We start from the raw sequence: 24,768 nt of genomic DNA on the forward strand, positions 1-24,768 counted from the left end.
AAATGGATATTTTTGTTGAAATATGATACCCAACATTTTTCTCGATTACAATACTACCTTCACTTCGCATAAGGAAATAAAAAAGAGAATCGAAGCACTCCAAGCCTAAGTTGCCAAAGGTGTCTCTTAAATCTTTGCTCTTTATTTACACTTGCTCAATTTGCGAATTTATGGCAAACAGTAGGCGAAATGCGCAGCAGTACAAGTCCAGGAAGGATTTAGTTTAAGAAATATCTTGTTAGTTAAAATAAGCCTTACAGATAAATAACGATACGGAGACTAAAAACTTAGCTAGTTAGCAAAATTATGAGGAACCTTACAAATGCAAACTTGTTTTCCAGCTATTTCTAAAGAAATGATAACCTGCAACTTTCGTTATCATTATCGTTTGCATGGAAGCATAGATTAAAATGTTTAATTTTCCAAATGATGATCAAATTTAATATCCCATCATAAACAAATACATTTATATTAATTCCACAGGGAAAAGTAGCCATTTTTTCTAAGAATGTAAGAAAAATGTACTCGTCGTTGATGAAATATATAAGCTAAGCTTACATGAGAAATAATCGAACATTTATAGTGCCAATAAAGGAAAGTCTTGGAAAAAGTTGTCGCGAAACCTTCTGACAGCTATCAGAATTTTGTTCTGCTTTTTAGATAAGTTTTTCCTACAAATGCTCTATAAATATGAAGAAAAGAAGAAATAAGTAGTGTGTTAGACTTTATTCCATAAACTAAAGTAATCATGGAATAATATAAAATCCTCTGGAGCATACTCTTTTAGAAACAAACACTTTTCGGATAAATAAAAAAATCCTTCTTGGCTGATAGCGAAAATCCCCACAATTCCCATATGGGACTTCAATCTGCTTGGATACTAACTAAAGAATGTACGAGGTCACGGAAAACTAATTACTGTTTCTCGGTTTTCCGTCGCTCAAGGATTGTCTCATCTCCTCCTGAGGCCTATCGTTTCTTCAGAAGAGTACGCTGGCGCTGTTGACGGAGAAAGTGTCGCCGGTTCGTTGACAGATTGGCTGATGAAAGAGAGATGGGCAGCCAATATTTAGATAATATATTTCCTGTTTACTGAAGAACTCGTGTATTGGTCCCTGAGTTTAACGAGAATTACAAATTGGTATTATGCATGATTTTAGCAATAAACGCTTTTAGAGCATTATTAAGCAAGACAAGGAAAAAAAAAAGACTCTGCAAGGCAACTGTATGTACCCATAAGTAAGTGTTACGGCAAAGCTGAAAGGTTTTGTAAAATAAGTAAAAAGAACGAAAAAGGTAAAAGCTGTAACTGACAAAGTAAATGAAAATAATCTGCAGCAATTTATTCTTTCCGCAATGCTGACAATTCTCAATATAGGCTATTTAGCATATTCCGCAAATGGCATTAGTAACGGTCTTAAATTTAAGATAAAATAAGATACTCAATAACTTTCAAATAATTTAAATGAGCATCGTATGTTTCAAGCTATACATATGCCTCAAGATATAGCGAATAAGATTCCAGACGATCACAGTTACCTGATATGCTAATAAAACGGGACTTTATCGTGAGAAAGCTATTTTAGGAGAACAAAATATGTAATATAGATTCTGGTTCTAAACTAGATTATCAGATATACATTATGTAACATAACCACTCTTATTCCAAGCAAAAATTAGTTTTGAGGGTTTTACAAGCTCGAAGTTAGTTACATACAAGATTACGAGTTTAGCGGTTCTACAAAAAGAAATTCTGTTCTGATGTTTATCTAACTCAAAATGTATCTTTTAAAACTTTCGTTTGAAAACTTCATGAACAAGTAGATATCTTTAGCACTTTTCTAGTTGTGTGTTTACAAGTTGTGTCTTAGTATTTTATGTTCTCTTGGTGCGTCGCTCTGTTTTATACACATCAGATGTTCCGTTGTAATGCGCTGGAGTTCCAGTTAGTCAGTAATTGGCCTCTAAAAGTCAATTATTTGCATATTCAATATTGTAAGGTATAGGCGTACACAGGTTTGCTCCATTCGAAGAACTTCATCTTGGTGTGTCGCGTTTAATATTATAGAGTGTATTTAGCGAATGTTTGCCTTTCAGGTACACTTACCTACGCAACAGATGGTAAATAAATTTCATTTGTCCCGTACTGTAAAAAATATATATAATTTGTTATATATAATACGCAACATTTCAGACTGACTCTGAAATACATAACGATGTATAATAATTATCCATTTAATTAACGATTATTATTTGCATCGCGATTTGAATCATATAAGCTTAAATGTGTGAGTACTGCTGAAATTCCAAAACGTTTACAATCAAGATGCAGAGTTCTTTTTACTACAGTTTTTATGCATAGGTGCCGAATATTTCGACTTCCTAAATTAAAATTTTAAAGCTATCCAAAAAATTTTGCAATTTTCTAACTTCCCATCCCACAAGTAGATGACATGTTAAAATCAATAAGGCACTGTGGGTTTTAACATTTTGTTTTTCCACGAGAAGTTTAATTTATTTTTAAATGAAAGAAAGAAACTGATATGTAAAAAATTAACTTAAAATTTGGTAAAAGCACTTATTATTAAACACAATTTAAATTCCATTTGCTTTAATTTTAAACATTAAAAAATTTGTTTAATTAGAAAAATGATAGCGGGTAACAAAATGTAATAAACAAATTAGTGTAGTTTGTTATTATCATATAGTGTAACTACTACACAGTTAATTGTGTAACAATTATTGAGCTCTTAAAAATTAATTAACTTACTTGTATTAATTATTATTTACACAGTATTAAAAGCAGTTCTGGGGATAATTATCCCGCAACTTTAGTAAACTTATTTCCCTAACTCTACTTTCGAATCACATTCGGTAGGAAGTTAATGATCCAATTTCTTATTATTTTTGGAATTTGCCATTCGGCGTGATGATCCATTAAAATGTTCTCATTTCTTGGAGCCGTATGCTTTATTCTACTGCTGGCTGATAGTGTGTTCTATTTATAATTTAAATTGTAATTTCTCTACTGAGTCACACATTATGCAAAACACATGGATATCAGACTTACATAAATGCTAATTAAAGATTAATTTTATTTTTACTACATTATGAAAAATAGTATGGGGAATTTTCTAAACGAGAAAACATGAGTGAATGCTAAAAGTAACTATTTTCAAATATTTTGGAATTCTCGAAATTCGGTAAGCCCCAGGCTCTGAAGAAATCTCTTCGTGATTTTCTGAAGAATTAGACATCATATTCTGCGTACGTTTGCATGGAAGTTATTAAACTGTTTTTTGAAGATGTTCAAAAACGTCGGGTAAAAAAATCGTATAAAAATGAAGAAAGGATCATTGTAAAAATAACGAAGGACATCATATTTTCTTGCCAGGAGGATATTTTAATCACTGTTTTCATGTCGCCTAAAAGGTAAAGCCTAAAATTATCTGCTGAATAATGAAATAAGAAAACAAGAAAAAGGAAAGGAAATTTAAAGAGTAATTTCTTAACTAATGTATACAGATTTTGAACTGGGAGAAACCTGGATATCGTGGATATGAAAACAACTAATACAAATTTCGAGTTAAATTTAAAACTTTTGAATAAACTTTGATTTCCTTTCGTATTATTACTGCCTTAGATCTTAAAAAAAAAACGCCTTTATAGAATTCTATTTGAAAAAGCGAATTAAGTTGTAGGGTTTATATTTATTTTAACTAACATTTATTTTAAGTTTAAACTATCTTTCCTGTCAAGCCTTACTTTCCCCTGGAACTGCCAATGCCTGAATATGTAAATTTGAGTAGAACGCGCAAGTATTCAAATTATCAGCGGAACTATTATGATTTAAATAGGAAGGAAACGAGTTCGGTGTGTGATATTCTTACTTCACGAGCGCGGAGGTAGTTAGCGAGAAATTGAAGAACCCCGCGTTTCGGCCTATGTGCTTGGCGGGAAGTAGTGTTAATCGTTCAAGCGAGCTTCAAGTCTGCTGAATTAGCAGCGGTGTTGTAAAACGCGGTGAGTTAGTTATTTTAGAGAGCCTCGTAGTTAGAGTCTTGTCTTTAAGTTCTTTTCAGGTTATTATTTTTATTTGACCGCCGAGTTGGCGCCGTCTGTAAACGTCAAGAGCACGCAATTGTAATTTATTACGTTGAATAAAAAGGGACTTAAACCCTTTACAAGACTCTGTGTGTTATCCTGTTTTCACAGTCACCCCTTGGTTGCGTGCAAGTTGGAGGCGCGCAACGTTACATTGGCGCCCGAACACTTATCGAACTGAAATGGCCGAAAATTGGATGGAAGCCGCTGGACAACACCAAGAAATGACAACTCAGTTGGAAGGATTTGGATACCTGGTCCAGACTTTGAGAGCGTCAATCAAGCCAAACGTCCATTTCGACGGAAAAAATTCGGTGGCGGTATTTCTAGAAGGTCTAGAAAACCACTTTCAATTCTACCCTGTTCCTGAGAGACAAAAAGTTGCCATCGCCACATCAGCACTAAGAGGACAGGCCGCGCTATGGTGGAAAAATATAGGTAAATTTTTATTAGGGGAATTTGGAAGCCAGACATATACATTTGAAAATTTCAAAAAATCGTTAGTAAAGGCCTTCCCCATAGTGAAAGATCGCGCACGGCTAGAAGCCGAACTATATAGTTTCTATCAACGGGATACAGCAGAATTGGCGGACTTTATTCTACGAAAAATCAAGCTAACGGATATGCTGTATGGAAAGAAACCCGATGCGGAGATAATTGAAATAATCTTACCAAGATTTTTACCCGCTGTTCAAGACTACTTTGAAATTAGAAACCCAAGCACATTGCAGGAACTCTTCGAATTGGCGGTGAAGTTTCAAAATCGCAGAATAGCGGAAAAAGCGAGAGGGGAAACATATTCTCAAAGTACCCGAAGGAAATCTTCAAAGGAGGAAACCAGAAATGGAAATCGCTCTTATGGGGGAAAAAGCTATCAAGCTAACGCATCGAAACTCGAAGGTCAAGGCCCAAAAAGAAAATTTGAAAATAAACATCCGCGTACCCAGAAGACACAGATTGAAAGGAAAGCTTTAAACGAATAGAGGGGCCTGTGAAAGGGAGGGTCCAGACCCCGGAAGGTTTAAAAAAACCCTCAAATAGACATTTAAATACGGTCATCGTAAAAAACTCACAGCTACCAATTATACAAGTCCTGGTTGGCGATGTACCAGTAGAAGCCCTCATCGATACAGGAGCAGAAAGAAATTTTATGAGTGAAAATTTCTTCAAAAAGAATTTTTATAAAGTACGATTATTTAAAACCAAAAATACGGAAATTATAGCGGCGCAAGGAAAAACATGTCACTGCATCGGGAAATTATCATTAAACTTACAGGTAAAAGAGGAAAGTCTCAAAGTATTAATTTTTGTGATGAAAAATCTGCAACATTCTCTTATTTTAGGTATGGAGTTTTTAAGGGCCGCGAGGGCGAAATTAAATTTTCAAGATAGTTCCGTGGTGTTGCAGATGGACCAGAGGGTGGTGGAACCTGTGGAGACACCGCAATTGGACCTTAGCCATCTGAATGACCATGAAAGTAAAGTAATACAGCAAGTGGTGAGTAATTTTTCTCATTTGTTTTCAGAAAAACCAGGAAACTGCCAAATAGTAACGCATAAGATTCAATTAAATGCCGAAAAACCTTGTAGGACTAAACCTTATCGCTATGACAAACAAAAAGACGTAATCATCGAGGAACATATTCAGGAGATGTTAAAGAATAAAATAATAACGCCCATAAATAGTGAGTACGCGAGTCCAGTCGTACTATGTAGGAAAAAGAACGAGTTTCCTCCTACGGATAAAAGGGCTTGGAGGTTTGCTATTGATTACAGAAAACTAAATAGTATTACCAAATTTCCAGTTTACCCTTTGCCGGTTATAGACGAGATCATTAGACAGATCAAATCGACAAGGTATATGTCTACTTTGGACTTAACGTCTGGCTACTATCAAATAGCTATGAGACCCGAAGATATACATAAAACCGCGTTTATAACAAAATCGGGCACTTATGCATTTTTACGCATGCCTTTTGGGTTGTGTGGGGCCCCATCAACATTCCAGAGAGCTATGGACATTGTTCTAAAGCCTGTCCTAGGAAAATCAACTTTAATTTATCTAGATGATATAATTATAACGAGTAGTACGTTGAAACAACATATTAATGATCTAGAAGAAGTTTTTAAATTATTGAAAGAGGCCGGTCTTACAATTAACGCCTCAAAATGCAAGTTCGCAACTAAAGAACTTTAATATCTCGGTTATAAAATTTCGCAAAAGGGTATAGAAACGCAAGATTCAAAAATAAAAGCTATTAAGAATTTCCCACCGCCCAACACCGCCAAGAAACTTTCTTCCTTCCTTGAGTTATGTTCTTACTATCGATCTTTCATAAAAGATTTCGCTAATATTGTTGAACCACTCTTAGTAATCAAAAGAAAAAAGGGGAAATTTACGTGGACAGCGGAAGCTAACACAGCTTTTGAAAGATTAAAAGAAGCGCTTATTAATGCCCCTGTTTTAAAATTCCCGGAGGGGGACGAAAACCTGGAAATTGCAGCAGATGCGTCAGACTATGCGGTGGGTCGGTTCTTATGCAAAATAACCATCCGCTGGCATTTTTTAGTAAAACGTTGAATCAGACACAAAGGAATTATACAGCTACAGAAAGAGAAACATTAGCCGTATTAATGGCTGTACACAAATTTCGAGTTTATTTCGGCCAGTAACAGTCTTTTCGGATCATGCGGCTGTTGGTAGACTTTACTCGGGGAAAAACCTAACGCCCAGGTTAATAAGATGGGCTTTAAAACTGCAAGAATATAATATCACAATAAAATATAAACCGGGTAAGGAAAACAATGTAGCTGACGCATTTTCTCGTATAAAACTGGACGATGAAGGAAATGAACTTAAATGCGCTGTGTTGACTTCAAAAATTTTAGATTCCAGAGATACGGTTATTACTGAACTGAAAGCTGATCCTGAATTTGGAAATATCTATGCTTATTTGAAAGACCCCGAAAGCTTTGAGCACACAGATATCGATGCGATAAGAAATAGAGCAAAAAACTATGAAATAATAGATATTTATTATTCTATACGAAAACAACAAACGAAAATCTTGAGTATAAGTCAGTCATCCCAGCCTCGCTTCGATTAAGCATTTTGAAGGAGTTGCACGAAGCAAAAACAGCGGGCCACCTAGGGGTCAGAAAGACTTTAAAAAGGGTACGCGAGACGGTATATTTCCCGCAATTATACAAAATCGTAACGGCGTATGTCAGGTCCTGCAATCAATGTCAGTTAATAAATGATATTAATTACAGCCCGGCGGGGTACTTAAATAGCATTCGCGCTACATTTCCGAATGAAATTTTAGGCATAGATCTTCTTGGTCCCTTCCCCCAGAGCGAGTTAAATAAAAATCGTTTTCTTTTAGTAATAGTAGATCATTTTTCAAAATGGACAGAAATTGTTCCACTTAAACGCGCGTCAGCCAAAACAGTCGCAGATGCATTCTTACACAGATACATTTTAAAATACGGTGCACCGATAAAAGTCATTAGCGATAACGGAAAACAATTCATTAGTCAAATATTTGAAAACATATGCAATAAACTTGGCATACGCCATATCAAAATGGTTTCGTATAGACCTCAAGCTAACATAGCAGAAAGAGTTAATAAAAATATAGTAAAAATAATTTGCAGTTACATGAGCACACATCACAAGCGCTGGGATGGCTACATAAATGAATTAGCTTATGCTTTAAGAACGGCACATCATGATACTGCGGGAAAAACTCCAGCAGAATTATTCTTAGGCCGAAAATTAATTACGCCTTTAGATAAATTATTCTTTGTGCAACAAAGAGAGCAGGAGTTTAAACAAAAAGATGTGCAAAAGCTAATTGATCAGGCGCTTAAAACCTCGGATACGGCAAGAAATAGACAGAAAATATATTATGATAGAAAACGCCGTGAAGCAGATTTTAAAGTTGGGGATAAAGTATTGAAGCGGAAATTTTCTTTATCAAGTGCCCCAGACAATTTTATGGCAAAGCTAGCTCCAAAGTTTGAAGGCCCCTATGTAATTCAGGAAATCAAAGGAGTAGTCTTATATCTTAAGAACGAGAGAGGGGAAATCTGTAAAGCAAGTCCCGACCAGGTGAAAAAATACTATAATCCAAATGATTTTGAAATTCTTAAAAGTTTCTTGCAGGACTCAAGTCTAAACGAAGTAGAAGGTCCAGAGACAATAACAACTATTCTACCACCCAAGAAACAGAGAACTGAAGAGAGACCTAGCCCTTCTACAACCCGGACGTCGGTATCAAAAAGAAAAAATAATTTTCAAACTCCAGCGTTTAAGAAAAACAAAAATACAGATGCACCGGGTAAAGAAACCGTGGTAAAGAGAAAAACACCGCCTACAAAGGATTGCAGGAAAAATTATACATCAAGGAGAACGCGCACACGGCCACAGAGTCAGGTGCCAGCAAGGCCGCCGTTCCGGAAACTGAAACGCCAACAGGAGGCACAAAAATACGAGGAACAGAAGAAATTCAAGAAGGACTCCAGACCGGAGGACGTCAAGACCAGCCGTCCCAGGGAAAAACGGAAATGCCAACAACCAGACGATTACTCCGCCAAGAGGCCAGCATGTAGAGGACGCAAAAGAAAGAGTAATATGGACGACACTCGGAGGGCAGTAAGGAGAAGAGTAACATCCATGAAACCTCTAACTTGGGACCAATTTTGCCAAAAACGAATGACGGAGTTTCAAGCATCGAAAATTCAAAGATAAGTTAAAACCTTCTATAATTTTTTTTTCTCTTTTGTTCCGAAATGTTATGCAGAAGTACGAAGTTCTATGTTTTGACGAAAGTTAATATGTCTCGGTTGAGACTTAGTTTTGTTTTACTTCATTTAGCTAAGGCAAAAGTATTATTTTCTTTAAGTGTAAAAGCTAAAAACAAGCATTTTCTGTTGGTCGAAAGACTAATTCGGTTATGTTAAAGCCAAAATTTGGCCGAAGATAAAAATAACTTCGTATTCTTGTATTAATAAGAATTTTAGTTTCAGTGCCGCCAGCTTGGCGAAGAATGAGTAAAGTAAATATTTATTTTCTCTTATTCATTTTATGGTAAATTGTAAAAATCATATGTATTAAAATTTTGTAAATGTACGTAAATACTTGAATGTTATGTAAAAGTAGAATTTAGTATAGAAGCATAAAATTGTAGATGCTAAAAGTGAATGCTTAAAAGCAATGAAGTCAAAATTTAAGTATTAAATTGCAGATAAAGTCATGCTTTAGAGCGAAAGCCTGCATGTTTAAAGATGAATGAGGGGGAAGTTAGAATGAATGTGTTTTGTAGGGTTCTCCACCTACACTTGAATTTTAAGAATGTTAAAGTAGCTCATCGAGTTGTAGAATGTCGAGTAAGGTGTGTCTATTTGGTCGTTGAATTCTAACAAATCATGGTGGTTAGGGGAAGTGTTGTAAGACTAAAACACGAATATTCCCGTTTGACACCACACACGGTGGAGAGCCAGGGTAAAGTTAAATTAATGCTTGAAAAATTGAATGAATGTGAAGTAAGAAATAACTAAGAAAAACGAATCGTTTAAAAACAAAAATTTATTGTGTCAAGAAAGTGTAAATTATAATGTATTTAGAAAGATACTGATACTTATTCCAGATGCTGGAAGGAAAGACCAAGATTGATTGATGAAGTCCAGGAAAAGTTGCTGTAAGAAGAGAGCTTTATAACGATCAATAGAATTTTAGTATACAAATTGTTACATAAGATTTTTTTGTGTAAACGAGGTTCTCGCCAGTTAGTTCAGAATTAGAGAAACTTACAACAGGTCGTTTGTAGGACCTGCTTCCAAGTTTTCCAAATTCTGGCAGCGGCAAATGTAGGGTTTATATTTATTTTAACTAACATATATTTTAAGTTTAAACTATCTTTCCTGTCAAGCCTTACTTTCCCCTGGAACTGCCAATGCCAGAATATGTAAATTTGAGTAGAACGCGCAAGTATTCAAATTATCAGCGGAAGTATTATGATTTAAATAGGAAGGAAACGAGTTCGGTGTGTGATATTCTTACTTCACGAGCGCGGAGGTAGTTAGCGAGAAATTGAAGAACCCCGCGTTTCGGCCTATGTGCTTGGCGGGAAGTAGTGTTAATCGTTCAAGCGAGCTTCAAGTCTGCTGAATTAGCAGTGGTGTTGTAAAACGCGGTGAGTTAGTTATTTTAGAGAGCCTCGTAGTTAGAGTCTTGTCTTTAAGTTCTTTTCAGGTTATTATTTTTATTTGACCGCCGAGTTGGCGCCGTCTGTAAGCGTCAAGAGCACGCAATTGTAATTTATTACGTTGAATAAAAAGGGACTTAAACCCTTTACAAGACTCTGTGTGTTATCCTGTTTTCACAGTCACCCCTTGGTTGCGTGCAAGTTGGAGGCGCGCAACGTTACAAAGTATTTAATTAGTTCTTGCTGATCGTTTGTGACTGGCAAAGATTAAAATATAAATTAATGAAAAGTTTCACTTTCCATTCTGCTAAACTGTATAAAATGGTATAACATATTCTGTGCAATATCTGACAAGATGAAATATTGAAATATCATGCAAAACAGTACTATACACAATTATCTTGATACTCCTCAGTATCAAAACCTAGGGAACTGTTAATGTCATTAAGTACCCCCAAACACTTAAAAATGCCTAAAAGGGAATACTTTCTAAGAAAGTCTTTTGCATCATATACTACAGCGTTTCAGATTTATTTTCAGATATAGCAGTGTTACATCTAAAGATGTGAAATGCTAAACTCTTTTCTCAAGCTATGTTTAAAGCATACCTTTTAGAACCAAAAGTGCTTTGGATCTGAGGGAACTTCTTTATGTTTTCTAAAGAATTAGATGTGGTAGACGGATTCTAACTGTGTCTGATAACGAAAAAATGCGCAACGATTTGAGCAAACACTTGATTATACTGAAAAAATGTTCATCAATATATATTACATAAAGTTTATATTGAAATGATTATTGAAGACAGTCTTTCTAATACATTCTTCTTATTAATTTTTATTTGCGGAAGTATTTGTTTTCGAAATTTTTGTTACAGCATTTTGACTTTTAGAGTAACAGGTGTATTCTAGAAATTAACTTAAGCACTTATAAATTTGTATACACACAATCACAAATAAGGAAGTAAATTAACTAATAAGCAAGCATAAACGTGCTGGCAAAAAGAGTTATAGATCAACCTCAAAAAAAGTATTCAAGTTTCCAAAATTTAAATATAAAATTACCTAACGGATCTAATCATAACGAACTTCTTCATAATCTGCTAGGATTAAGAAACTAAAGTCTTTAGGTATTAGTGTTACAAAACGTATTCTCGAATACATTTTTTCTTTTAAAATTCACATTATAAATTAAATCAAACACTTTTGAAATTGTGTTTTGGCTTCTTTCTTTTCATAAACATAAATATAAAATAAATAGTCGTGTTTATAAAGAGTGTCTACTTTGTTGGTATTAAATTTCAAAAGTACTGACGCTTATAACTATTAAATATTACTATAATTTACGCAATGTTAATAGAGAGAGAAATTGGGTAAAGCAATTTAAAATATTTTCGTAACTCTAGCAAACAAGGTTTATTTCATTCAAGAATTCTCTACATAAAGTCTAAAAGGAAAATTTTTCTTTTACGCACAATTGAAAATATTGAAACGGATAGATGGAACCTTGCTGTGGCAAAATATTACGAAATTTTCATGCTGTGAGATAGAAGTTTACTTTGCTGTTTCGAAGGAATGGAGTGAAAATGTTTGCTTTCCCTTTGGAAAGTCATTCCTCAACATAGCCTCGGAGCATGAACCAATAAGCTATATTTCAACATTCATTTATGCTTTCAAAATTGAAGCCTGTAGAAAAGTAAACTCAAGGAAAAGTTTGAGGCTATGAAACAGACAGCCTTATATACTTTTATTTTAAAAAAATAACTTTTTGTTAGAAATTCCTTTTCATTTTCACTTTGTAAACGTTTACTGTTATTTAAGCTTGCTATTGAAACTCAAGTTTCATTTTTCATAATGCGCAACGATTTGATGTGAGTGAAAGTGCAGATGCAATCGGTAAAACTATTTTCTTAAAATTTAATGACATTTCCTTTCTAAAATACGCAATTTCAATGTGAAAATAAAAAAAGGTACCGAAAATATTTAATATTGCTATGAAAATTGACACATTAAAGCTGTTTAGAAAACAACATTTAAGCCAGCGTTTCCGATGACTGCATCGTAATTTTTCTGCTCATTTTCATTTCATTGAAGAATTATTGCTAAATTATCTAACATATGGGTACTTTCTTGTTAAAACAGCCATTGCATAAACCATCGGCGATATCTGATATTTGCACGGCACAGGCCAGGAGATGGAGTTTATCAGTTTGAGCAACTAAGTGGGACGGCTGCTTTGAACTTTGGAACTTCCAATATTCAGCATTCTTTAACAGTTTGGCCTCCGTTTGGTTACTCGAGAAACATATTGGTAAATATAGTATAGTTTCCCATAAAATCCTTCTCAAAGACATCCTTTTTTCTAAGTGAACAGTCCTCGCGTACTTTGTATAAGCTAAACGGTGCTTATCCAGTACTATCCTACCAGTCGCCGATCATCGCCAGACTTGCCACTCGGACATAGTTACTGGAAAACTAATGTTTGATTTTGTTTGCAGTAACTGAGTTAGCAGCTAAATGCATGGCATCCCCTAAATTATCTGAATGAAAAATATAAATATGAACCAGTTTACGGGAGAAAATACCATGAAGGCTTCTTGTTTTTTACGTAAACAGTCCGTGTATACATGACATGAAATACATGTACTGTTAAATGTCTATGCTAATAGATCATTACTTTAGGAAGAAAATTATATACAGAAGACTAATGGTTGCATGTACAATAATTATCATTATACTTGATTTGTTTCATAGCCGCAGTCAGCTGTGTACCTGCCAAGACATCTCTTCCTAGGCTTGTGAGGGCATTCATCATTTTACAAAGTTATTAGCAAAGTATCAGAGTTTTTATGAAAAGAAGCCTGTAGGCGTCTACATTGGTAACAGGAAGCCTTATTTGGAAGTTAATAGTCTGCAACTTCGACGCAATTAGCCCGTTAGGCCGAGATTTAAAACCGAGCCGAACTACGACTGAATTGGTGTTTTACATCTCGGTCGCTGGTGAGGGTCTAATGTTGTTTCAGTACATTCTGGGTTGCTACAATTTTTAATACTTTAGAAGGCAGTAGTAAAATGGTACTCAATTAGGTGCGGTATAATTATGAGATATCAATACGATTTCTTTTATTTAAACGTTAAACCAATCTCTGAAAAATATAGCAAGAATAGAAAAAGATTAAACGGCTATTTCCTTTCATTATATGCAGTTTAATGCATCTGAGCGCTTAAACACACCTTATGACATAAAATGCGGCCCACCAAGAAAAATAAGTTAGGGCCCACCAAATTATAAGAATGGGACGTAACTGCGTATATCCATAATTTAGAATATACAAATGATTAAATTTTGGTGGCCAAAGACTGAGCAGCTGGATCTCCAGCGCATTGTAACAGAGCATCCAGATGATTTATAAAATAGAAGACTTTACAATGCTAAGGCATAATTAATGTGGTTTCGTAAGTAAATTAGCGAATGCGAGTTAAGCACGATTAAATAAATTATAGAGACATTAGGTTAATTGGAAAAACGGGAGAGATGAAAAATTAGCAACCGCCTTTGCCGGGAATCGAACCACGGACCTCTGGAATACCAGCCCAGCGTGCAGAACCACTACACCACGCAGGCACGCTAGGAAAGCGGGAGAAATACCTTATATACTCCCCTTTTTAAAGAGCGACTGGGGATTTAGGGGAACCAATCGCCAAATCCTGGGTGTGGAGAATCCTCATCCAACACCTTTTTAGTTCGGGCGCCACTGTAGAGACATTAGGTATTTTTTGGAAGCTGAAGAGATGAAAATTTATCAACCACCTTCGCAGGGACTCGAACCACGGACCTCTGAAATACCGGCTCAGTGTGCTGACCACTACACCACGAAGGCACGCTAGGAAGGCGGGAGAAATACCTTATAAAATGATTTAAGAAAACTAACTTAGAGAAAAAAAATACAAAATTACCATTCAAAAAATGCCGAGGATTTCCTGTATTTACACTGCCAAATGAAACTTATATATATATAGCGTCTACATAGCCTTATGTTAAAATTATGTAAAAAAAACAAACAGTTTCACCTACTTTAATAAATTTTTACAAACAGATAGATTTAGTGTAAAACATTGTAACTGCTATTTCCGTAGAATAATCTCTAATGTAAGAAGATCATGTTTAAATATAATTTGAATTATATTTGAAAATAATGCTAAAACAGTGCTCTTACAAGTGTATTTACAGAAGCTTTGGTTTTAACTGTGTTGTAAAACCTTTCAATTACTTGTTTAAAATTCATATCCATTTAAACATTACTGCATCCAAATCAACTTTATACTGTGAGACTTTCCAATAACAGTGAAATCGACAATTTCAGGTAATGTTACAGATCCATCAGTGATTTTAACTACTGTTATTGAACTATGTTCCTGACAAATGTCGCACTGTCAGAGGTGGTCATCTAACGAAATAACCACTACACGAGGTTTCATTTCATGTAATTTTTTCAAATAAATTATTCACATTTTTATCTTATATTCCCAAGATTAGCACAATTAATACTACATAAACTCTACTAATTATTCACAACTCTATTTTAAAAGAAATTTATGAAAATAAACATTCGAAATCCTCTTCATCAAAACTAATAATGATAAAGATTAAGATATCCATAAAAATGTTTAATTGTATATATTTTAACAAATAGCATAAAATGAAAAAAAAAATTGCTTGCTTTTCATGTCTTGCCTAATTCTTCAAAAACTAATGCACGGATAAAATATTTTAATGTTTACTTCATTAAAAAAACTTACCTTTTGTTCTGCGAAGTACAATTAGCACATTTGTTTCAAGACGTAAAAAAAAATTCCTTCTGCCCAACCACATCACATTCGTACTAGTCAAAACATTCAAAATTAAATCATGCTTTTAATTATTTAATTATATTTTTTGAATTGAAATAAGTAACTTTTAAGTTCAAGTAAGGTAATTTTTTTAAATTTTAAGTAAGGTATTCTCAAATTTAATAGTACATAATATTAAAAGGATAAAACATGTACATTAACAAAGCTTTAAAATATATTTCTGAATTATTATCAAAAACAAGGTTTCAAAAATCAATTTCAGAACAATGCAAAACATATGTTTGTGCATCTGCTGTAGACACATTAATCCTCATTATGAAGTCTGAAACTATCACCTTTCAGACATTAAGCATATTGCTTCTCATGAGAGATGGAAAAATTCACGCATTAGTTTTTTCTTACTGAACTCCATTTCAGAACTATTCATCTGTGAGTAAAGTTCATTCAAACACTGAAACTCGATTATACAGTACATGGCCTACTGGCATTTCTTTGAAGGTTATTGTATATTCCCAAGCCAATGCTGGTACACTGCGAGGGAAAAAAAAAAAAAAAGAGGGGGGGGACAGTTCTATATCTCTCGTTCTACTCGGCCAATTGACGAAAATCAAATTGCGTTTTTCATGTCTCGAAAACACGACTTAGGATATATATATATTAGATTTATATATAGCATCATTCTAACATAGGTATTTTGTCACAAAATCGGATTTTTTCTGAAATGACATGCCAATATTTTTCCATATTTCGATTTTATGACTCAAATTATGCCTAAATATTCAATTTTGTAAAATTTGGCGCGAAATTCGGGCGATTTTTTTATTATTTTTGCGCAGTCTACATGATTTTTCATTATAAACACCTAAAACTGTAAAACATATAAAAATATTCTTTATTTGTTACTGCAGCATCAAGATCATAATAACAAACAACATTAACAAGAATGGCGCCATGTTGCTTGTTTGGCAACTTATATTTTTGAAAAGGGGTGGAGGAGAAATTTTTTTCGTCACTTCAGCGTTAACACAGAGGAAAGTAGTTGAAAGTTCATATTATAAATCACAACTTCTCAATAACTCGAAAACACTTATAAAGTTTAGGACTGTAGCTTTATTTCACATCTCTGTAATTACTTTAACACTTTCGCCACAAAAGCGGGAAGTCTCCCTTCTCCAAAGCGAGAACACACTCTGGGTTTTCCCTTTTTGCACAGCACTGCCCTCTGGAGGCATTTCTACAATTTACAGTTCATATATCAGGGAGGTGAGACTGAGCAGTAGTTTTACTCTCAGAAAATTTCGACTAAAAGTGGTCGCGTTAAAGAGATGATGTTCAATACCAGTGTTTATTTATACTCTTAGAAATGTTGTAAATGTGTGTAAATATGTGTGAATGGGTGTAAATATATATGTAAATATGTGTGAGCGTATGTATAATGTGCGTAAATATGTGTGCGTCTATGTATTCAGCGGATCAACCCGTGGCAAAACTACCTCACTCAGATGATCGCCTCTAAAAGAAACCAGTGTAAGGTTTTCGACCTAAAAACCTAACTTTCTGACCTAAGTTTATTTCTGAGGACATAAGTATACTGAACATATAAACATAAGTATATTAAACATTCCCTCTCTAATGCGACCACCCGCAAATAAAATACTGGAAGTGGGACTGGTGGCCTTAGAGAGACTCATTTCGTAGAGACAACCTCTCTAAGATGACTCCTTCTAAAAGGTAAAAGCATTTATGAGAACATAGCCACATATTAGTACTGAACATCCCCTTTCGGAGGCGACTACCCACAAAGAAAAATTTAAGAGGTGTAGCTGGTCTCCTTAGAGAGATTTCGTTGTGTGTTGCTGTATTTATGAAACTATATATGTAAGTACCGATTCTTTTTATTGTTTTCTATAAAAAGATTTAAGAAAAAAATATATGAGCATACATAGCGAACTCTTGCTAAGACGACCACCTCAGTTTTCATTTGCAGCGATGATCTTAAAGAGATCATATTTAATGCTCATGTTTATTTATATTCTTATATTGATCGTTTTAGAGAAATGATGGAGACGAGAGGGTTCACTGCATGCCTTTTAATTTTAAACGTTCTTGTTGGTTACAAAATTGAAATATTACAAAATCTCAATGTCACCAGTAGCAAGTAAATGAATGAAGTAGAAATAATCAAATAAACAATTCAAATTAATCAGTATACAACATGAATACCAGTGAATTTTTGTTTACTGATACCCCTATTAATTTTATTGTTTACAAGAGGTCTATTGACGTCAGTTAGAAAATTCGTAAAAACCCATATAAACCAACAGAAAATTTATTTGGCATCCATTTCGATTGTATTATGTCAACAGATATTGATATCAAACAGTAAAAGAAAAGTAAGAAAATCAGTAAAAGTATCTTCATCTTCTATTCACCTCAATATAAATCAGTACAAACCACAAACCAGTAAAAGAAAAGTAAGAAAACCAGAAAAGTGTCTTCATCTTCTATTCACCTCAATACGAATCGGTACAAGCCAGTAGAAATTTCTAACATTGAATGTTTATATAGTGTCAGTTGATACCAGTCAGAAAAATTCGCAGAGATCAATAGAAACCATTAAAATTCAGTAGAAACCATATAATTCTATGGGTACCAGTAAAGGGAAATTTTGATATGAGTAAGAAAAACCAGTAAAGGCTAACAGAAACCAGTAAAAGTCAGTAGAAAGCCCTCTTGGGTACTCATAAGAAATTTTACTAGTTTTCTTTGGGGAAAGCTAATCAAATTCATTGTTGTCAGGAAGATATCTCAGGCCTTTTTCCAATAACCGGCGCGACACTTTGCTTTTTGACCACGACAAAATTTGTGTATCGAATCAGACATAGGTTCAGATCACGAACAACTAGTAAGAACAGTAAAAACTTCCTGAGTGTAAAACCTGGGTTCTAGGACAGTTTGAATGCATCATTCTAATGGAAATAATTAGATAAGATACTAAATAGACTTAAGAGAACTTTCTTAGCAATCCGAATAATCATTTGTGAATGAAAATTTAAATTCAGAATTTATGTGTTGCATTAAATTTCTTATCTGAACTGTTTGGACCTATAATTACATTTACAAATATCCAAAAACTACATTCTACCAATTGTTTAGTTTTTTTAATGTATTTCTTTTAAGCGTTTACCCTTCAGTTACACATTAATTCACGTTTACCCTTCAGTTACACATTAATTACCTTTTTCAGTTACACATTAATTACCTTTTTCAGTTACACATTAATAATTATCGTATTTTAGACAGAAAGGCAAAACGAGAAGTTTTCACTTTAATAAACGTATTTAGTTTTCTGTCTGTTCAACCCGAATAGCGTGCTTAAAAGAGAATATTATTTACGAATATAATACACCACAAATGAAATATGTGACAGGATACCTCACCTCATTTATTGAGATATTTACATTTTAAATGAAGTTTAGCCTCTAAACATGAATACTGTGAACAAATACCTAAAATTAACCTAGATAGTATTACATGACTTAAAGGCAGGAAATTAAGTAATTTTAGCCCTCTTGATTATAAGTGAAGACAAACAACGCTCCCTAAAGGCGAATGATAGTTTGCAGTTCAAATTTGATTAATAAGAATTACTTGATGAGATATTTGACTTCAGTAATGAAACGCGTTAACTCTTCCCAGTAAATATTCAAATATTTTGAAAATGAACATGAATACAGGTTCTGAGGATTTTAATAATACGATGCATACAAATCAAAACTTTTATCTCTGTATTTTATCTCAATGACGACCAGCTTTTGTACATTCTAGGGCCAATTTAAGTTATATGTTGACACTGCCCGCTGTCCCATTTTGCTTAGCCGGAGTTAAGGGAGATGTTTTGAAATATTAAATCAGTGATTCCAAGATGTATTTGTTTCAAAATATGTCAAGCAATGTTTTTGTAGACAGATAAATTCAGATACTAGAACTACGATTACAACATAAATTATTCAAAATACTATTTTGGAATGAAAATTTCAGCAAGATATAAATGTTTTTTTTTTTTTACCGTCTGACACAAACTAGTCAACAAACTGTGGAATTCATGGTAAAAGAACAAATTGCCTGTTTTCATCGGTATGTTTTCAAAAAATCAGTTCGTGTACAATACGGCTTTCCATTCTTTTCTCTTTCTTTTGTATGCCATCAGAGATAAACATGAAAATGCATGCATTAGGAATAACTTCGTTAAAGATATTCCGCTAATTCTGCCGATGTTCTGCAATTAGCCAACATTGCATAATGTTATTTCATCAACATTGTAGAGACATTAGTTGTTTAGAAGCAAGAGACATAAAAAATATGCAATGCCCTCGCCGGGACTCGAATCTCGGATCTCTCGAATGCGTGCCGAGCGTGCTGACTATTACACCATGAAGGCATGCTAAGAAGGCGGGAGAAATACCTTATAACATAATATATCCAATGCAATATTATTAGTACTAAAATTAAAGCTATGTTGATGAATACTAAGGCACTGATAAAAAGTAAGACTTAAATATTTTGTAATAAATAATCAGATTCTAGGATTGTTTATTGTTACGAACCTAAGTAATTAATCATGCCAAATTAAATGAGGGTTTCTTAAATAAGAAGACGAATGGATGCCGTAAAATGAAAACGATTCATGATTAGGAAAGTTTATATATACAAACTGTATGGTATGTAAACTTTTTCAACCAATAAACTAATATTCCAGATGAAATAAATTCGATTTTTATACATATCTATATATATCTATACACTATTTGTTTATATATATAGAGAGAAAGAGAGAGATTCTATTATTTTAAAAATTCAGTAAATTTTTCTGTGACATATGTCCAGCGTTGTATTATGTATTATGTAAAAGGATGCTGCTATCTTTTAGAATTCAATTTGCTCCTGCAAAAGAGGGACCTATGTCTGATCTGCCTTGAAATCAAAAGTGCTCAAATTTAGACCAAAATAAGGTTACTGTTCCCTAATTTTAAGTTTTACATTGGCGTCTTTCACTTCAAAGTCGATAACATCATATTTCAAAGTAAGCTGATCAAAATGACAGTACTAAAATGTATGAGAAGAAATGCACTATAATATTATTCCATTACCTAATAAAATTTCCATTTACTCCTCACAGCAATCAAGATAAAGAATACAATTGAAAGATATAGAGGTGAATTTATGAGATTATTCGGAATAACATACATCTATACTAAAGCAAAAAAGGCGCTATAAATATTCATAACCTGTGATAGAACTGAATCCGCATAGCGACAGGTGATCTATTGTGGCTTAAAAAAATCTCGCAAGATGAGAACAAACCACCTGTTCTCCTTACTTGTATTATTCACTTGTTTTATGCATACACCTACACATTACATTTCTCTGCTGTGATGCCTGAACCACTCATAAATCTGAACTACCTCTTCCTCTGTCTGATATTGATGAAGATTATGAATTTTTGAATATCCCTGGTCTCCTTTTCTGGGAAAATAACACTACAGGGAATGAATTCTATAATGCGATATCTTCAAATAAGCCATAACCTACGGCTCAGAGCGCAGATGTTCATTACGAGAATATATGCTTGTGTTTATATATTTACTATTTCTAGATGTAGAATTTGGATAATTTTCCTATATTTGTATATATTGTTGTAATCGCGTCATTTGAGAATTCCTTTTTTGATTCGCTTTCGTCCCCCGGGTATGAGTGCAGAATCCTCCCGTTTTAATACCCTGCCACTAGCGCAGACTCTAAGAGAAAATGAAAGACAAAAAACAGTTATAAGGTATTTCTCCCGCATTTCTAGCGTGCCTTCGTGGTGTAGTGGTTCTGCACACTGGGCCGGTATTCCAGAGGTCCGTGGTTTGATTCCCGGCGAAGGCGTTGCTCGTTTTTCATCTTGCCTGCTTCCAAAAAATACCTAATGTCTCTACAGTGGCTCCCGAACTGACAGGGTGCTAGATGAGGATTCTCCACACCCAGGATTTGGAGATTGGGTCCTCTAAAAACCCAGTCTTTAAAAAGGTATTTCTCCCGCTTTCCTAGCGTGCCTTCGTGATGTAGTGGTTCTGTACGATGGCCCGGTATTCCAGAGGTCCGTGGTTCGATTCCTGGCGAGGGCGGTTGCTAATTTTTCATTTTTGGAAGCCGGAGAGGCTTCTAAAACTTTCCTAATGTCTCTAAGTGGCGCCCAAACAAAAAGGGTGCTGGATGATGACTCTCCGCACATAGGATTTGGCGATTGGGTCCCCTAAAATCCCCAGTCGCCCTTTAAAAGGGGGAGTATATAAGGTATTTCTCCCGCCTTTCTAGCGTGTCTTCGTTGTGTAGTGGTTCTGCATGCTGGGCCGATATTCCAGAGGTCCGTGATTCGATTCCCGGCGAAGGCATTGCTCGTTTTCCTTCTTGCCTGCTTCCAAAAAGTACCTAAAGTCTCTACACAGTTTTGTTAATTTTTTTAGACATATGAATTCGGACAATTATTTAAATTTTGGCACGTTTGGCATCTTCTTTCATCTCTCTTCATATTCCTGCATAAAGATTTCAAAGATACAAGATAATAAAGCATTTCATGATTAATGTGTTGAGCTCAATTTTACTTTCCCATAAAATTTTGCTTTCAGTAAATACTTTAGAAATATATTTTGAAGCTAAAAATGTCTGTAGCTTACCATTACGCTACATTACAAATCCATGCGTTACCCGGGCAATAATGTTCAATACGCCATTTCAAGAGAAGCAAGAATATTTATCTACTCTCACCGGATCAGCGTTCCAAATAATCATTCTCAGAGGTGCTCATTCGACTTAAGTAAATAAAACAAATCAAATGCTATCAAATACAAATCAAATACTAAATATACATTTAGAAACAAAAAGAACCATGGTCTTACACTATTCGATTCATTCGTCCTGTAAGATATTAAGTTTAATTTTAAAATTTAAACCGCACATTGCTTAACTAAAGATCTAAAAGCAGTTTAGGGACATCTTAAACGTTTGTACTATTTAATGATGTGTATTATTGATATAATTTGTAGCATGTCGTAGTTTAATATAGCTAATAATTTTATAAACAGTTTTACTATCATTCATAAAACATATTTCGAACGCAGTGTATTACAACTTCAGAAGAGAATAATACTTTTAGTTTGGCTTAAAGATTTTAAAATAAAATATACATATTACATAGCGTTTTGTATTAAAATCGATGTACTAAATTTTATTATTAGAAATTCTTTCATTTATACGTTTTTGTCAACAAGAAAACAATACTTATGTTGCAAGTTAATAAAAGGGGCGGTTTTTTCATAAATAAAATTAAGTTTTTAGGAAGTCATTCTATGTAACCCTTCCTAAAAACTTACTTTTGATATCATTAAATTTCTGAAAAAAGCTCATTTGTATTGCTCTGCAAACAGTTTGGTATCAAATGTGTCTTAGCACATTTTGACCCTGCTAATTTTATATGCTGTTTACTTCATTATTTATTATCACCTAAATTATCATTATGAATTCAGCCTGATTTCTGTCATCACATCACCTGAATTATCATCATTATTATTGTTGCGTGCGTACGGGTTCGTTACGAAATGAATGCACAAGTCCGATGAAAAATGAATAAAACATTTATTATTATCACAAAATGCTTAAATTCCCTCAGATATTCTTTCAGTTTTACAATATTTCACAGTAGTTATCTTCTAACTACTCAAACGTTCAAAAGACTTAATTCAAAACAGCTGAAGAAAGCTAATCCGCGAATTCGCTACAATCAACAAGAGCAGTTTTCTAAACAACAACAAACTAAGTAACTACTACGAACTGAGAGGTTTTCCTCCTTTTATAAGATTTTAAAATCGCGCGCGAGAATTTTCTAGTACTTTCTCGAAATCAAAAAGTGATATTAATTAAATGTTACATGCTCGCGCTCTTGTGTTTTCAATTTTCCGGCTTAGCTTTCTTTTAATATTCGCCGCGCGCTGCACTGCGCGAGAAATAAAACCATTTAATTTACAATTCAACTAACATAACAATTCAACTAACATAAGCTATTTAAATATCAAATTTTTAACACTGCCCCCTTTCCAAGGACTGCACGTCCCGGGCAGTACAATCCCTGGACAGGAAGCCAAACTTACAACTGTGGCATAAATGCAATAACAAGCTTTACATTACAATAATAAACAACATGAACAATAAATGCAATAAATAAAACAAATCAAATGCTATCAAATACAAATCAAATACTAAATATACATTTAGAAACAAAAAGAACCATGGTCTTACACTATTTACAATTATTTACATTACGTACTATGGCCAAGGTTACAGCCGAAAACATCGCGGCAAAAACATCGCAGATGAAAACGTCGCGGAAAAAACAACGCAAGGCGAAAACGTCGTGCTACAAAACATCGTGGGGGAAAACATCGCAGTTCTAAAACATCGTGGTACAAAACATCGTCGTCGAAAATAAAGCGGTTCAAAAACTTCGCAGTTTAAAAACATCGTCGTCGAAAATATCGTGGTAAAAAATAAAGTATCTACAAATTATCGCATGACGATAACATCGCAAACATGCTTTTTTCAGGCTTTAATAACTATACATGGATATTCCCGTAATGATTTGTGAGCACAAGATGGAAAGAAGGGTAATTTTTACTTTCATATTTTTTATTAATCAATAAATTTTTGCTGAGAAAATAAAAAGGAAACTTAAGCATAAAAAATTAAAGCAACTTATAGCACTTAAAAGAATTTTAAACCAACATAGTTAACTAACAAAGGCCATTAATAAATCATTTTTTGTAAAGTTTTCACTGGTAATTTTTCATGAAAAGTATAATCTATAAGTTGCATTTAATTTTCTATGCTTAAGTTTCCTTCTTACTTTTTTAGAAAAATTTATTAGTTAATAAAAAAATGTGAAAGTAAAAATTATCTTTCTTTACATCTTGCGCTCACAAATCATTATGGAAATATCCATTTACAATTATTAAAACCTGAGAAAAACATATCTGCGATGTTATCGTCATGCGATGATTTGTAGATACTTTATTTTTTACCACGATGTTTTTAAACTGCGAAGTTTATGAACTGCTTTATTTTCGACGACGATATTTTGTACCGCGATGTTTTAGAACTGCGATGTTTTCTCTTTGCGATGTTTTCTCCCGCGATGTTTTGTAGCACGACGTTTTCGCCTTGCGTTGTTTTCTCCGAGACGTTTTCTTCCGCGATGTTTTTGCCGCGATGTTATCGGCGGACACCATGGCCAAAGTAATGAGCTAACCTGTCGTAATGGACGACTTTGGGTTTAGAGTTCGAAGACTTACGGATTCGAACCACGACGTCATTCAGCCCGTTTAGGACCGTGTAATTTGCAAGGTGACTGTAATTTCGGACAAAGTCCTTTCCGTCGAGTCGGATTCCACAACCACACCTTGTGTCCTTCGTGGAATTGATGTTCAGTAGCTCTTGTGTCGTAGCGGGTCTTCACTTTCTCCGTCGCCAAGTTGACTCGCTCTCCTGCAAAATTGGGCATCACTTCAGACCGG

Source organism: Stegodyphus dumicola, chromosome 10 (genome assembly GCF_044657685.1).
Source record: "Stegodyphus dumicola isolate Sdum_Otavi_A_Nest chromosome 10, ASM4465768v1".
NCBI lineage: Eukaryota > Metazoa > Arthropoda > Arachnida > Araneae > Eresidae > Stegodyphus > Stegodyphus dumicola.